The 16184-nt window shown below is 41.0% G+C and overlaps 1 long non-coding RNA gene across 7 annotated transcripts in view; it reads right to left on the reverse strand.

Annotated features, from left to right (window-relative positions):
- LOC145532840 (uncharacterized) overlaps nt 1–16184 on the reverse strand; it is a 109489-nt gene that overhangs the window by 16013 nt on the left and 77292 nt on the right. For 3 of the 7 annotated variants that reach the window (XR_014073609.1, XR_014073605.1, XR_014073607.1), the window contains one exon: nt 13522–13623. This is a non-coding gene — a long non-coding RNA (uncharacterized LOC145532840). Of the gene's footprint in view, nt 1–259; nt 424–717; nt 795–13521; nt 13624–16184 lie in introns of all 7 variants that reach the window. The other 4 variants (XR_014073604.1, XR_014073610.1, XR_014073606.1 and 1 more) reach the window with 3 other exon arrangements.

The raw sequence follows: 16184 nt of genomic DNA on the forward strand, positions 1-16184 counted from the left end.
TGGCTTCACTTGGTATGATAATCTTTAGGTCCATCCATGTTGCTGTAAATGGTGTTATTCCATTCTTTTTTACCCAACCATAATTTAGAGCAGAAAATAGATGATTCAGACCTTCCGTTTATTTTTAACACATTCAGTCGAGGGAGGGGGATAGATTTTCAGTTAATTGCCCATAGGTACCCAAAATTGCGAAATATTTTTTCCCAGTACTATCTTTAAGAGCTAGTCAAAAAAAAAAAAAAAAAAAATTCCATGTTACCTTGAGTTAACTGAGCTATTTCTGGATCCAAAATGCAAATCTGAGAATCGAAGCATGGGGACCCCAAGGTGATCTTCCCATTATGGCAGCCTCTCTTCAGCAGAGGAAAAGTGGAAGGTGGCAGGGTTGAGAGGCAAGCCAAAAACATGGCTGAGAAACTGGGACTCAACGAGAAAAAAGAGTTAAAGAAGCACATTTTCTGATCTTGGTCGGGAAAAGGGAGACGTGAGGAGTGATGGACTCTAAGTCATCAAGCTTGTGAAGGACCCTGACACACAGGCTATGGGAGGACACATCTGGAGAAAGTGAAGGCAAATGGCAACATGCAGGGTTGTTGGGGGCAAAGGGGTGGACAGGGACTGGTGTCGCCCTGAGAAGCGTCTCCTGACAGTGGGGGCTGTTACACACCAGAGCCAGGTGCCCGGGGAGGCTGGGTTTAGAAATTAGGTAGCTCTTACCTGCTGGAATCAAAGCTGTAGGGACAGCACTGAATCAGCTCAGGAGACCCCTTTCAAGGGTAAGAATCTCTTGGCTACTGTGGGAGGAACATTGATCATGAAGAAACAAAAAGGACTCTCAACTGACTCTCTTTATCCATTTCCTTTTTCTGTCAAAGCGAGAATTTTTTTTTCTTTTCTGAGAGGATGTGTATCCTGAGGAAATTATTATTTTCAATTTGCTTTTGATAAAAATAGCGCTAACCACTTCTGATTTTTTAGCAGAAACGTCTGGCAGGGAGGATGGAAGGCTTGGGGCACTTGCTAAGACTCAGTTATGAGTCTTTCTCCAAGGTGTCTGTCCATTAAGGGAGGTGTGAGAGGGCAGGGCTGCTGTGTGCCAGCTTACAGGAGCCCTGAGGATGTCAGCCTGTGTGGTTCTTGCAAAGAAAAAAGACAAAGGGGGGAATTTGAGCTCTCACAGAGCACCTACCTGAGGGACTGGGTCCCCCAACATTTCTGAGTACTGGGGAAAGCAGGAGAAGCTTTTCCAAGCTACACTTGCTTTTAGTCGGGTGCTTCTGAGAAAGTGGCACGTGTTTCACATAAGCTTCCGGATAAAAATTGTATAGACTTGTATTGCATCGAAACATGTGGTTTTCACACTTATTGCTGTGGCCATCACAGGATTTTCACACTTATAAGAACATCTTGGGAGGAGGACCAAGAAAGAAATTTGAACCCCTCTGAAAACTTTTCTTCCCATTCAGATGAATCTTTGCCCGGATGAGATCTGTTCCACTCTGGTTGTTCCTGTGCCTGAGGCCACTTGTGCCATAGTTTGTTAAATAAAAATGGAGACTCGCCTGCAAAAAAGCAGTACAGTCTTTCCAGTAAAGAAGGACAGGAGTCTGTTGTGTCTCTTTTAAAATACAGAGTCAATAGTAACTTCAAGATCGTTTCTATAGCCCTTTCTGAGGGAAGCTGAAGCGAGTGTCCTTGGGGAGTGATTATTATCTATTCTCTCCTAGTTGTTGTTTAGGGTACAATATGTAGTTTTCCCCTGGCAGCTAGGAAATTATGTTGTGGCAGGCAGGACATCATTTTGCCTGTCTTGAAAGGCTTTCCCCAAGGGATCTCAGGCTGAGGCTGTGCTGATAAAACGCACATATAGAGAAGAAAGATTTCTTTCTTTCTTTCTTCCTCTCCTTCTTTATAATCTTTTGGTTACACGTCTTTGGAAGGGAATAAACTAAATATAGAAATAACGTAGAGAAGGAACATGAACATCTAATTTGATACAGGCAGGTTCTGCCTACATTGTGAGTAGACTAAATTATGGCAGTTTCTATATTACTGTTAGGGCTCCAAATGGAAATTGGCCCATTTGTAGATTGGAGCATCTTTCTGCAAATAAACCAACTGAACTTCTTCAAAAGTGTACATGCACACAGATCTGAAGCCTTTCTACAACCTACTGTGTTGTAGCCACAAATGGCTGGCTGAAATCCCCAAAGGAATGAGTTATCCTGCCTTCCTAGGCCTTCTTAACTCTCAAACATTGTGTCTCAGAAGCTCTGTCTCTTCTCCCTACTAATAAACTTCACTATTTTATATGCTGTACTTACAGGAAACCACAAGCCATTTCAAGTTCCCATCCCTAAAGTTGCCTATGTTTTGGGTGGTTTGGGGCTACATTTTCCCTATGTTTTGGGCTAGTTTTTCTCCATGCAGGAAGGTAGCACCCAGTTAACTGTGTTTGGAGCCTTCTGTGAACAGACCAGCCTTCAGAAATGAGTGCAATAAAACATATTCTTAGATGATTTTTGGACAATTAGTTCCTCTGACATAAAGTGCCCCCCTTTTCTCCTCTGATATCTAGAATTAGTAGAGGAAAGTATATGGGCGTTGTACTCTGGTACAGTTGTGTTTGAATTTCAACCTACCATGTGTGAGCTGTGTGACTTTAAGCAAATTGCTTACCATCTCTGAGCCTCAGATTCCTCATCTGTAAAATGAGTGTTCTTATCTCTTCCTTACAAACTTGCTATGAAGACTGGTTGAGAGAATGTAAGTTCCCTACATATGAACCTTCAAGTCTCGAACTTTCAAAGATGCAAAGATGCATCCGCCTGTCAATCACGTAGGTTTGTGTCTGGCATAGATTGTCATGTGCATGCATCCTCTACAAGTGGTTGTGCTTTTGTGTACTTTACTGTGCAGGACTGTATAGAGTACAGTAGCACAGTACCTTCATTTCAAGCCCAGGATGACCCAGACATCACTGGATCGTTTTTTCAAGAAGGTAGATAGAAGTGAATCGAGTAACAAACCAGAACCTGTGCCATCAAGGCCAGGCATGAGTAAAACTGCAGTTTGCCCTCTGTCTCCTATTGCTGATGATCCTTCAGTTCTACCATCTTTCACTTCCTCTCCCTGCTCCAGTCAGTAACTCTTCTTGCCTGTTCCTGTATTCCAGCTGTTGCACTGTACTATTGTACTTTTCAAGGTACTGCACTCTAAGTTTAAAAATGTTTCTTTATTTTTTGTCTTTTTTTAATGTATTATTTGTGTGAAAACTATTATAAACCTATTACAATATAGTACTATATAACCGATTGTATTTGTTGGGTACCTAGGCTAACTTTATTGAACTTGTGAACAAATTGGACTTACAATCATGCTCTTGGATTGGAACTCATTCATATGTAGGGGACTTACTATAATGAGACACATGGTGCAGAGTAGGCTCCTGGTACTATTGGTCCATCGGTAAGGACATACCCCACCCCCCAAATTGTAAGAAGATTCATGGAACAAAATTGGAAAGAAAACTCACAAAAATACTAAGGAGGGATAGAGACTATAGACTGACACAGTAGACTGCACCAAAACCCAGTCAATTCTTCCATCTTTTCTTCCTAATTTCTTTCTCTGACTTCCTGGCTCTTCTGCTTGGGTTCCCATAAGCAGAAACTGGTTTAACTTCTGAAACTTGCAACTCTCATTAAAATGATTCAATTCTTCCGCTCGCTCTTTCCAAAAGAATTCAGAATGGCAATGACCATGTGCTTTCCTAGCCAGTTCCCACATTAATGCCTTTCCTATTCTCTTTATAAAAAAAAAAAAAAGAAAAAGACCTCTAGCCGGATCCAACTGGAAGGCTGTTGCGAACTTCCTGGGCCAAGGTCGCCTGGGGTCAGGTACATTAATAGCCGTTCCCTCCTCTGAACTTTCCTGGGAATTTTAAAAACCTCCTGAATCCATGATAATGAGCTGTAAGGACCTTACTTCCTATTTCCGAACGAGTGTGGAATTTGCAATTTATCTCTTCCCAAACTTTTCCTTCCAACTGCATCAGTGTATCCCTACACTACTCAATAATCTGGGGATTTGTTAAATCCTCCATTTGTATAAAATGTTTCCCATTGATTAAATTGCTTGTTAAAACCAAGTCCTTTCTCAGGAAGGGCTTTGCGTGCATGCATGCATTTTAAGTTGCTTCAGTCATGTCCGACTCTTTATGACCCTATGGACTATAGCCTGTCAGGCTCTTCTCTCCATGGGATTCTCCAAGCAAGAATAATGGAGCGGGCTGCCATTTCCTCCTGCAGGGGATCTTCCCAACCCAGGGATTGAAACTTCATCTCTTACATCTCCTGAATTGGTAGGCAGGTTCTTGACCATTGGTGCCACCTGGGAAGCCCAGGAAGAGCTTTGCTAAGAAGGTATTGATAGGTCCTCAAGTAATTGGTATATTTACTGAACACATACTTCAAAGTACCATCTCAATGACTCCTCCTAACAAGTATTGATATTTCTGGATGAGGAACACCGAAGCCTGGATGGTCACAGGAGCCTCTAATGGGAGGATACAGAACAAGCTCAGGCCATCTGATATCAAAACCCAAACTCACTCCACTGTCTTCCCTGTAGGTTCCAGTTCAAACCATTCATTTTGCCCCTGTAACAGAGTCTGTATGGGTGTTTCAGAGAAACTAAACTAAATCATGAAAAATACTGCTTTCTACTGTCTTCTAAGGGTTAAATACGAGGTTACTTCACTTCTAAATCACACCTTCATTTACTTAGAACAGATGCCAAACTGAAGAAAATCCTAGAATTCCCAGAAAGATGGCTTTTTTTTTTTTTTCTTTTAGCCAAATCACCATAGTATGTTTCCAAAAGTCAGTAATTCTTCCCCAAAGTTGAATGGGACCCCTAGGAATTTAAAGTCATTATTAGGAGCAAACCCCAGGAGCCATTTCCTTTTTGCTGTTGGATCGCGGTGCACAGAAATCACCTCGATCTAGAACAGATAAGTTTTAGTGTCTTTCTACTTAGAGAAAACCAATATAGGAATTGCATAGAAAATGTTAAGTTTCTATCCAGGGCAGGAAGCTATTTCAAAGCCAACTCCTAAATTCCTAAGCACTTTATCTTTACAGACATTCTCTGGTTCTTGCTGGCTGACCAGCTCTGGTCTGTGTGCCCTCCTTCTGGGCCACATAAGCTTTCTAACAGGTACCAGTGTGGTGTTGGTTTTGAAAAGCAAGTTCACTTTTTCCTAAGCATTTCTTGCCAGTCCCCAGCTCCCCCACCCCCAGGTTATCACAGTAGTGAAGGCAAAACCTTCATGATCCACAGCCCAGACCCAAGCTGCTTTTCCAATCTCTTCTTTACAGTCTTTCTGATCCACCTGCAACTCTGAGAAGGAGGTTATATATCTTCTTCCTTTCCACCTCTCTGAATCCTATCTACCCTCCTAAGTTCAGCTCTAATTAAGACAAACCTTCTTCCTACAACAATCACTACTGTTGTTCCAGCAATCATCCAAGTCTGTGCTGTGTTTCAGAACTGAGACAGCTGAAAGAGTAAGATTCAAGGCAGGGAGTGGAATAACACAAAGAGAACCATCTGCATCCACAGTTGTTGTGTACGCAGCAATGCTGGAAGGCCGTGTACCACTTTGAAGAGGCATTGAGCTAATAAAGCCCTCATAAAAAAGCAGGAAATACTGCATGAGACTCAAGAATTAAGAAAGCAAAAATCCAAGCACAAAATATTCAGGGCTAAGACCCACATGTGGACCTGGAGAGAAACCTGATCATTGAGAGCACTGGCCCCGGTCATAATGAAAAGGAACTGCCAGTTACAGAGGAAGACACGTCTCAGCACCACATGTCATCCACCACAGGATTCTATGTAGTTTACCCAACACATGATTGGCCCTTCCTGGCATGCTTAGTATCTAAACTGCTAAGTGAAAAATCCCTGTGGAATCCAAAGGATGGGAAAACTCATGTGCTAGGAGCCCAGGTTCAGACATGGGTCCAGGGCACTCTATCAAGTGATGACTCCCACCTTCCCCATCTGCTCCTCTGCAATGAAGACCCAGCAATTAGAGACACAGCTGGTATTACCCAACGAGAAGGAAATAGACAAGACAGCCCCTGCGTCCCTTTCTCACTTAGACAAACAGCAACATTCAGATGCTGATTAGATGCAAGAAAGGGAACCCAGAACTGTGTTAAGAGTTCTTTAGTCCCTGGACCCATAAGATGATCAGAATCAGTCTGAGGACTGCAGTATTTCTGGAGATGGCCCCATATCTGTATGGTCTTTTGCCTGAAGACACTTTAGAAACTCTGACAGCTATGAGACAGAGTTCTTCATCCTGTATGTTTTTCTTGATTACTTTCTTTTTTTAAACTATGAAAGTGTTGAAAGTGTTAGTCAGTCATGTCCACCTCTTCGACCCTATGGACTATAGCCCTCCAGTCTCCTCTGTCTATGGAATTCTCCAGGCAAGAATATTGGAGTGGGTAGCCATTGCCTTCTCCAGGGGATCTTTCTGACCCTGGGATCAAACCCAGGTCTCCTGCATTGCAGGCAGATTCTTTACCATCTGAGTCATGAGGGAAAATAATTTTATTTAATTATTTATTTTTCGCTGTGCTGGATCTTCATTGCTGTGTGGGCTTTTCTCTAGTTGCAGCGAGGGGGCTACTCTCTAATTTCGGTGCGTGGGCTTCTTGTTTGTGGCAGCTTCTCTTGTTGTGGAGCATGGGGCTCTAGGGTGTGTGAGCTCAGAAGCTGTGGCTCCCCAGCTCTAGGGCACTGGCTCAGTATTTGCGGCACACAGGCTTAGTTGTCCCACCGCATGTGGGATCTTTCCAGACCAGGAATCAAACTCGTGTCTCCTGCATTGACAGGAAGATTGTTCACTACTGAGCCACCAGGGAAGTCCCCCCTTTCTCGTTTTATAGCAATTGGCTGGGTGCCGTGGGAAAAGCAAAGATGGAAGGACTATAGTCTGTGTCCTAACAGTGCTTACAATACAACTGGTGAAACAAAGCACATTCACATTCACATACCTGGCATGTGCTGCCAGTTATGATTAAGTACTAAACGAATAGGTGATCAGTCAATGGCATATCAGGGTGTCAATCTGCACCCTGGTATGCCAGCCACAGCTCAGTGCACTCGACATGAGTCAGGGTGCAGGGAGGCCGCAGCTAAAAATGACTTTTGTATATAATCTGGCAGAAAAGCAGCTACAGCGTGGGGGGGTGGGGAGCCAGACAGGAGGGGAGTCCCCCACTCCTTTCCACCTCCCACCTACTGGACCATCTGCCTGGACTGCCCCTCACTGCAGCCCTCTGTAGAGAAGGATCCACCTATCTCTTCCCATCCCCCACCTCATTACAGGGAAGAAGTGTATTAAGTTGTTTTAAAATTTCCTCTTGGCGCTTTTCAGTTCTGCTTTTTGGCTTTTTCTATCTCAAGCTCATTAAACATGATCTAAAATATTTTACCTTACCTCCTTATTCATTCAGCTCTTTAAAGTTTCCCTTCACCACCCATGTTTTACTATCACCTCTGCATTCTAATCATGTGCCCAGCTGCAAAGATCATCACACAACCTTGTTTTAGCAATACGTTTCTTTTTCTTTTATCTTCTAATTGGAATTTACCTTCAAAATCTTCCAAGACTCCTTCCTGCTGACTCCCCATTTTTATTCCCTATGATTCACACCCTCTTATATTAAAGCTCTCTCCATTCAGGAAGCCAAACACTAGCTTTTTCTTTAAGGCTCTCTCTCTGCAGTTACTCATTTCTTAGAAAGGCCTCTCTCAGAATCTGAAATTCACCATAAAATGCACAGCTTAAGTTGTCAGGAAAACCAGCTAATTTCTGTAGGATGAAGCAAGACAGAGGTCACCTTGATTCACCCATGGAGTAGATATTGATAAAGCAGGGTTGGAAACAGAAAGACCAGAGTTTCTGTTTTACAAAAGAAAATTATACTTGATTATAATGGTGTCCTATGTGGGTTTTTTTTTCCGAAATAAGCAACTAAAAATAGAAATTTTGTCGGTTCCATGATTTGCCAGTGAGCGGCGTCCAGATGGGTGGGGAACAATTGACTATTCCACACAGAGAGAAAGACCAGTGTGAACGTATCCGCCCATGACTCAAGGACTCGCCGCAGATGACAGTCCCCAGCTGGAGGCCACATGGGAACAAGGGGGAACTTGTGCCCACAGGACACGCCCAGTGCCCGCCAGGCGTGGAGATTGCAGAACAGGCTTGTAGGGCAACAAAGCCTTCATTACTCTTGAATTTTCCCACCAGTGAGAAAAAGTGCCAAGTGTCTCATCTATCCTGAGGAGGCAACTGCTACATTTTTTTCCTCCAGGTTTTATTGAGGTATTAATATAATTGCCATATAGCATTGTATGAGTTTATGGTATATGGTATAATGATTTGACTTACATACATCACAAGGTGACTTTCACAGTAAGTTTAGTGAGCATCCATCATCTCATACAGGTATGACATAGAAAAAAATAGAAAAAAAATTTTCCTTGTGATGATAACTCTTAGGATTTTCTCTCAATAGCTTTCATATATAACCCAGTGGTGTTAATTGTATGTATCATGTTGTACACTGCATCCCTATTACTTTCTGATCTTATATAAGGAAGGTTGTATTTAGAATTAACTCTCAGAAGGGCAAGGTGGGTGGACAAGCCTAGGAAGTGAATTCTGGGAAATTGCTGGACATGGAGCAAGATTGGATCTGAGGACTAATTGAATCTGTAGTGGCACTGAGCCAGAACTGACATGTGTTTTCACCAGTTGAGACTCCAGAGTCTATGTTCAGGAAGCCTGAAATTCCAGCACAAAATAGTTAGCAGGTTGATATTCTTGAACTGTTATACATTATTTCCTTTTAAGAATTGTGTCAAATCAGAAAGAAGTTAGGTGTATAAGTCATAGAAAGAAATTCACATGTAGCATTCTCAATGGAGGAGCCATGGAACTCTGCTCAATGTTATGTGGCAGCCTGGATGGGAGGGGAGTTTAAGAGAGATCAGATACATGTTTATGTATGGCTGAGTCCCTTTGCTGTCCAACTGAATCACAGCATTGTTAATCAGCTATGCTGCTGCTGCTAAGTTGCTTCAGTCGTGTCCGACTCTGTGCGACCCCACAGACGGCAGCCCACCAGGCTCCCCCGTCCCTGGGATTCTCCGGGCAAGAACACAGGAGTGGGTTGCCATTTCCTTCTCCAGTGCATGAAAGTGAAAAGTGAAAACCCCAATACAAAATAAAAAGTTTAAAAAAAAAGAACAGCGTGTCCTGAGGCTAAAAGAGCTCAGGATGAATGAAAATCCTATGCCTACTCTCACACAAATAAAAAGTAAGTCATGGTCTGAGAGAACAATATTTGCAAAAACATTCCCCACCCCAGAAGGCTTGTATCTGGGCTATAGAAAGAAACCTTATAATTCACTAAGGAGAAGAAGATAGGTGGCATTTAGGTACATCAAAGATACTCATTGGGGAAATGCAAGTTCAAACCACAGGAAGATACTATGACCACCCACTAGAATGGCTAAAATTAAAGACTGACCTACAGTCAGTCAGCAAAAGTGTGGAGAAACTAAAGCTGTCATTTGCTGCTGTTAGGAGTGGAAAATGGTAAACCACCTTGGAAAACAGTGCAGCAGGGACTTCCCTGGTGGTCTAGTGGTTAAAAATCTACCTGCAGTGCAGGGGTCATGGGTTCAATCCCTGGTCAAGGAACTAAAATCCCACATGCCAAGGAGCAACTATTAATACTGAAGCCCATGAGCTCTGGCACCCACGCACTGCAACTACTGAGCTCGTGAGCTCAGTAGAGAGTCTATGTGCCGCAATGAAAGATCCAACATGGCTTGATGAAGACCCGATGCAGACAAATAAATGAACAAATATTTTTTAAAGAAGAAAATAAAACAGTGAGGCAGTTTCTTACATAGTTAAATACACACCTACCCAGACATATAACCTAGCCATTCAACTCCTATGGGAAGAAATGTATTCAGATAACTGACAAAGACTTGTAGATCAATGTCCGTAGAGCTTACTTTATAGTAGCCCAAAGGAGAAACATTTCAAATGTCCAACAATAGAACAATGAGTAAATGACTGTAGACAACCCCAAGAGAGTAGGCTATAGGTCAATAAGAACAAGTGGGTTATTGATATGTGTAAATATCAAAATAATGACATTGAGTAAAGAAACCAGAACCCCCCAAAATGTAATATTATATGATTCACTTATATAAAGTTCTAGAAACTACAGACTTCTCTATAGTGATATCAAGCAGATTGGTGGTTGCCTGAAGATGGGAGAGGGGCAAGAAGAGAAAAAAAGAAAGGTTGACCCAGGAAACCTTGGGGGTGATGAAAGTGTTCCTTATCTCGATGATACTGATGGATTCATGTGTGTATACATACTTGTACACTTTGTACATGTACAGTTTAATGTGTTTCAATTGTTCGTCAATGTTTTAGTTGTTGTTCAGTTGCTATGTCATGTTCTACATTTTTAAAAAGAAATAACCATGTAGTCAGACTCTCCATTATTAAATTACAAGATCTAAAGCTCTATTTTAATTCAGAAGTTCCAGTGTATGCTCACATGAAATGTGTAATTGAGATACCAATACATAGTGACATCATTAACTTTTTACATAACTGACGACATTCCAAGAAAACGTCCTATACTATGAAGACCTAAGTTAAAACTCCTATCTCACCAAATACTAGCCTGAGGGACTTTAATCAATTATTTCAACATCTGTGAACTTAAATAATTTTTATAAAATGTATGAAAGAGTAATACTAAAAATGTCTACAACATAGGCTGTAGTAAGCATCAAGTGGGAAAATGATATGTGAACTTTTTTTGTAAAATTATAGATCATAAAAGGATTAATAATCATATTCCAATTATAATAATGACTGCATGCCAGGCAGCATCCTAAGAGTTTTTTGCTTGTGTACTCTTTCCAAGAGCTCTGCAAGGTAAGTACTGTGACTCTTCTCCTTGCTGTGGGTTGCTGTTTAGAGGTTTAGAAAGGATGGATTATTTGCTTGTGGGCACATATATAGGATGTGGTGGGGCTGTAATTTTCACTCTGGTTTCTTAGACTCCACAGGCCATAATCATGAGTATTGTATGATAGTGTCTTCTATGATTTTTGCATGAATGGATTCCAAATGCATATGTAGATGTGTTCACTCCTTGAGAGGGCAGATACCCCACTGCACTGGCTTTTCCAAGCTCTCTGGAATGTGACGTTGGCAAAAGTTATTATGAAGTGCTTCTCTGTAAAGTAGATCTGATATAAAGTGGGTCTTCAAATCACTTCTCTATACATATGGGTGGATAGAGACCATTTCCACTAGCGGAATAGATAATGATGCCAGTCTTGTGAAAAAGTGATACAAAATATACAAAGAATTCGTACAACTCAATGTCAAAAACAAACAACCCAATTTAAAAATGGGCAGAGGATCTGAATAGACATTTTTCTGAAGAAATGGCACATGAAAAGATGCTCACTATCACTAATCATCAAAGAAATTCAAATCAAAGCCACAATGAGATATCACCTAACACCTGTCAGAAAGGCTGTCAACAAAAAGACAAAAAATAACAAGTGTTGGCAAGATTGTGGTAAAAAGGGGCCCCTGTGCACTGTTGGTGGGAATGTAAATTGGTTCAATCAGTATGTAAAACAGTATAGAAGTTCCTCAAAAAACTTAAAAATAGAACTACCATATGATCCAGTGATTTCACTTCTGAATATTTTCCCAAAGTAAACAAAAACACTAATTTGGAAACATATATATATATGCATATATATATATATATCCATATTATTTATAATAGCCAAGTTATAGAAGCTATCTAACTGTCTATGGATAGATGAATGGGTAAAAAAAGATACACATACACACATAACATACAATGGAATATTACTTGGCCACAAAAAAGAATAGAATCTTTCCCTTTCCAACAACATGAGAGCATCTGAGGGTATTATGCTAGGTGAAATAAGTCAGAGAAAGACAGCTACCACATGATTTCACTTATATGTGGAATCTAAAAACCAAAACAAATGAACTCACAAAATAGAGTCATAGATACAGAGGACAAACAGGTGTTGGTCAGAGGGGAGGGTGTTGTAGAGAGAAAAGAAATAGGTGATGGAGATTAAGACATTCAAAATTCCAGTTGCATAATAAATACATCACAGGTTTTGAAATGTAAGTGTGAAGAATACAGTCAATGAAAAAAAACCTGTGTGAACATTTATTCCTAAATCCGTAATAGCCAAGGGGAGAGGCCACCCATGTAGCACGGATGAATGGACTGATGGATGGGAAAAGGTAGAGGATGCAAGGTTTACTCCTCAGATGCCTGGCTTTTTAATCAGGTACTTGATTGAGGCTTTTCTGTTTCATTCACCAATTAATTTTCCTACCTATTCTTCTATTAATTTATCTCTCATTTTTTGGAAAACCTTTTCTTCTGTTTTCTACTGTTTTTATTCTTTCTGATCACTCATTGATGATTTAATTAAATATGTCTACCTAATGTCTTGAAATAGGCAATGAAATGGGCTTATAAAAATAAAATGGGGAAATGAGAGTGATTAGCAGCTTAAAATGACATCCAGCTGACTTTCAATTTCCTCATTACACTGGCAGAAACAGAACACAATTACAAAAAGAGACTCCAAATAAATCATTAAAAATATTACTTTAACCTTCTCTCTAACCACCTGTTTAAAAAGTAATAGTACTTATTCTAGTAACTGTGACTTAATGAATTTCAAATGCTCAAGCAAATAATAACTGGGAAAGAGAGAAATTAAGCAAAAGGAGAAATAAGACAAACTATTTGCTATATTATGTGCATATTATGTTATGTATATTATACATAGTTATATATTGTGTTTGAAGTCGAATTATATGTTGTATTTTATAGATGATTTTTATATACTATATATCAATCCAGTAAAGAATCTGCCTGTAATGTAGAAGACCGAGGTCCAATCCCTGGGTCAGAAAGATTCCCTGGAGAAGGTATTCCCTGGAGAATCCAGTATTCTTGCCTAGAGAATTCCATGGATAAAGGAGCTTGGCAGGGTACAGTCCATGTGGTCACAAAGAGTTGGACATGACTCAGCAACTAACACATAGATACATACATGCTTTAAGAAGACCCTATTGTTTGTCTGGGGAATTCCCCAGTTAGACCATGGTGGGAAGCAGGCCCAGCTTCCATTACTGAAACTGGAAACGACAACTTTCCCCTACTCCCACCTCCTGCCCACAAGGTACAACATGTGGCCTCAGAGGCTGGGATTTGTATTTGAAAAAATCATTGTGGGAGAGATCAAGGTAGTCTCCCCTTTGAAACTATTTCTAGGTTGAGGTTTTGATTCCTTTGCAAAGGAGAGGGCAGGTAAACGTACCTGTTTAAACTGTAAATATTCCTGGGACTTCGCTGGCAGTCCAGGGGTTAAGAATCCACACTTCAACTGCAGGGGGCACTGGTTTGATCCCTGGTCCAGGAACTAAGATCCCACATGCCATTCGATACAGCCAAAGAGAGGGGAAAAAAAGAAAGTAAGTAAAATGAAAATATTCCTAGATAAGTGAGATGTTACTGACCTGGAAGAGAGATAGATTGCTGTTCATTATAAAGGAAAATCAAGGGAAACAGGACAAGAGAGAATCATGTTTGAAAGAAGAGTGCTGGAAATAGAGACAGCCCAGCCTGGGTGTCCCAGGGGGACAAAGAACCCAGAGTTCTGGGAAGCCTGGAAATCTAGGAAGGACAAACGAAGGTTTTCAGGTAGGAGTGGACCACTTCAGTGTGTGGTCCAGGGCAGCACAGGCCAGATTTAGCTCAGTAGATGACAGAATTGTCACCTATTTTAAAGTAGGGGGTCTCCCCTTATGGCTCAGCTGGTAAAGAATCCGCAATGTGCCCGCATTGCAGGAGACCGGGGTTCGATCCCTGGGTTGGGAAGATCCCCTGTAGAAGGAAACGGCAACCCACTCCAGTATTCTGGCCTGGAGAATTCCATGGACTGTGTAGTCCATAGGGTCGCAAAGAGTTGGACATGACTGTGCAACTTTCTGTTCACTTCACTTCACTTAAAGTAGGGAAACTCCAATTAATGGTAATTTGCTGTGGAGTGAAAGCCTCCTCAGGGCTTCCAAGATGGCACTAGTAGTAAAGAACCTGCCTGCCAATGCAGGAGATATAAGAGACTCAAATTCTGTCCCTGGATCGGGAAGAACCTCCCTGGAGGAGGGCATGGCAACCCACTCCAGTATTTTTTCCTGAAGAATCCCCATGGACAGAGGAGCCTAGTGGGCTACAGTCCATGGGGTTGCAAAGAGTTGGACACAACTGAGTGACTGAGTTGGACACAGCAAAATCTGCTTAGTCTTTTACAACCAGTTCATTAGAAGATGAGTATGTCCTCTCAGGTTTCAGGTGAGCCTCTTTTCAAGTTCAGTCTAAGTATCATTTCACAATTATCTGTTGAACAGCTTAGACCTGGAAACTGCTGGCACTTGCTTTCAGAGAGGACCACACTTACTCCCCATCCTGCTCAAGAAATGTAGAGATTCAGCTTGTTTTTTTGTTAATTGTTATTATTGTTGTTTTTACATTTTCTCCTCATCAATCTGTCCCTCAGATCATTTATCAACTTTGACTCTTCCTGAAATTCCACAATCTGTCACTATTTCCCCAACCCTTAACAAACCTCTTACTTTAATTTTTTCCTTTGACTCACCTGTTTATTTTGTAAGAAATGAAGGAAGCTTGAATATTAGTGTCTGTCAAGCATAAAACAGCAGGAATGCAGATGCTATAAATTAACAAGCCAGAGAGTCAGATTCTCCTGGGAATAACCCGCTCCTGGAGGTCAGAGCCTCGGGGCCCTCCTGAGTGCCTGCAGACTCTCCTGCCCATTGCCATAGGTAATGCTTGGTGGGGAGACGTCATGTGTGATTCAGAGTCACAGTATGGGAGGGGGGCAGACTAAAAGCCAGAGGTCCACCTGGCCACCACCTGGATGAGACTCTTAACTTTTTTGTGCTCTTACCCATTTCAGAGAGTGGCTGAAAAGATGCAGAGATTATTTTAATAACCCCAAAGAAAACATTACACAGTGTAAAGGCTATAGCATCAGCAGACCTGAGTTTGATTCCCAGACATCCACTCCCTGCCCAGCTAAATGGCCTCAGTCTAGATCTGCCCCTCTACTTCTCTGTCTATAAAATAGGACTAACATTAGCATCATGAGTTTTGTAAAGATTGAATAATACATATAAGATGCCTGGCACATTACAGGTACAAAATAAATGATATCTTTTTAATCCTTCCTTTCTCTTCCAATGGTAAGTATTAAGAATTAATTTTGGGACTTCCCCAGCAGTCCAGTGTAAGACTCTGTGCTTCCAATGTGAGGGGCATGGGTTTGATCCCTGGTTGAGGAACTAAGATCCCACATTCCACATGCCACAGCCAAAAAAAAGAATTAACTTTAAAGATTAATGTTGTGGTTACTAAATAATTTATAAAATATTAAAATAGTGTATCTGAAAATGTCTACATAATATAAAGAGCAACAATAAATATGATATTTTGAAAGTTAAAGCACTAGATAAAACAGAGATGCTTCATTATTAATTATTACATAAATTCATTAAATTAATTTTGTCCTAGTTTGCTCATCTTAATAGAGCACAGTATTCCCAAAGAAGCTATTACTTACCATTTTTATTTGTCAAAAGTAATCTTGAGCTGGATATTCAAAGGCAGCAGATCATCTAAAAGTCATTCTAAAAAGTCAGCTTCCCTTTGAAATGCATTTTGTGTCACTAGGGGGACAAGATCCTTGAAGGCAGAAACATTAATTACTCCTTTCATATCCCCAAATCCAGACTCGTTGAAGGTGTCCTATAAACAGTTTTCAAGCTGAATTTACTAAGTAAAAAGTCCAGACTATTTCTTATCACATATTAGGTGACAACGGCAGTCAGAGAACAAGCGTGGGATTCGGAATTTGTCTCACAGATCTGAAGAGAGGGCTCAGAATCAACCATCTCACCCTCT

Source organism: Giraffa tippelskirchi, chromosome 13 (genome assembly GCF_054371585.1).
Source record: "Giraffa tippelskirchi isolate mGirTip1 chromosome 13, T2T-mGirTip1v1.2.pri, whole genome shotgun sequence".
NCBI lineage: Eukaryota > Metazoa > Chordata > Mammalia > Artiodactyla > Giraffidae > Giraffa > Giraffa tippelskirchi.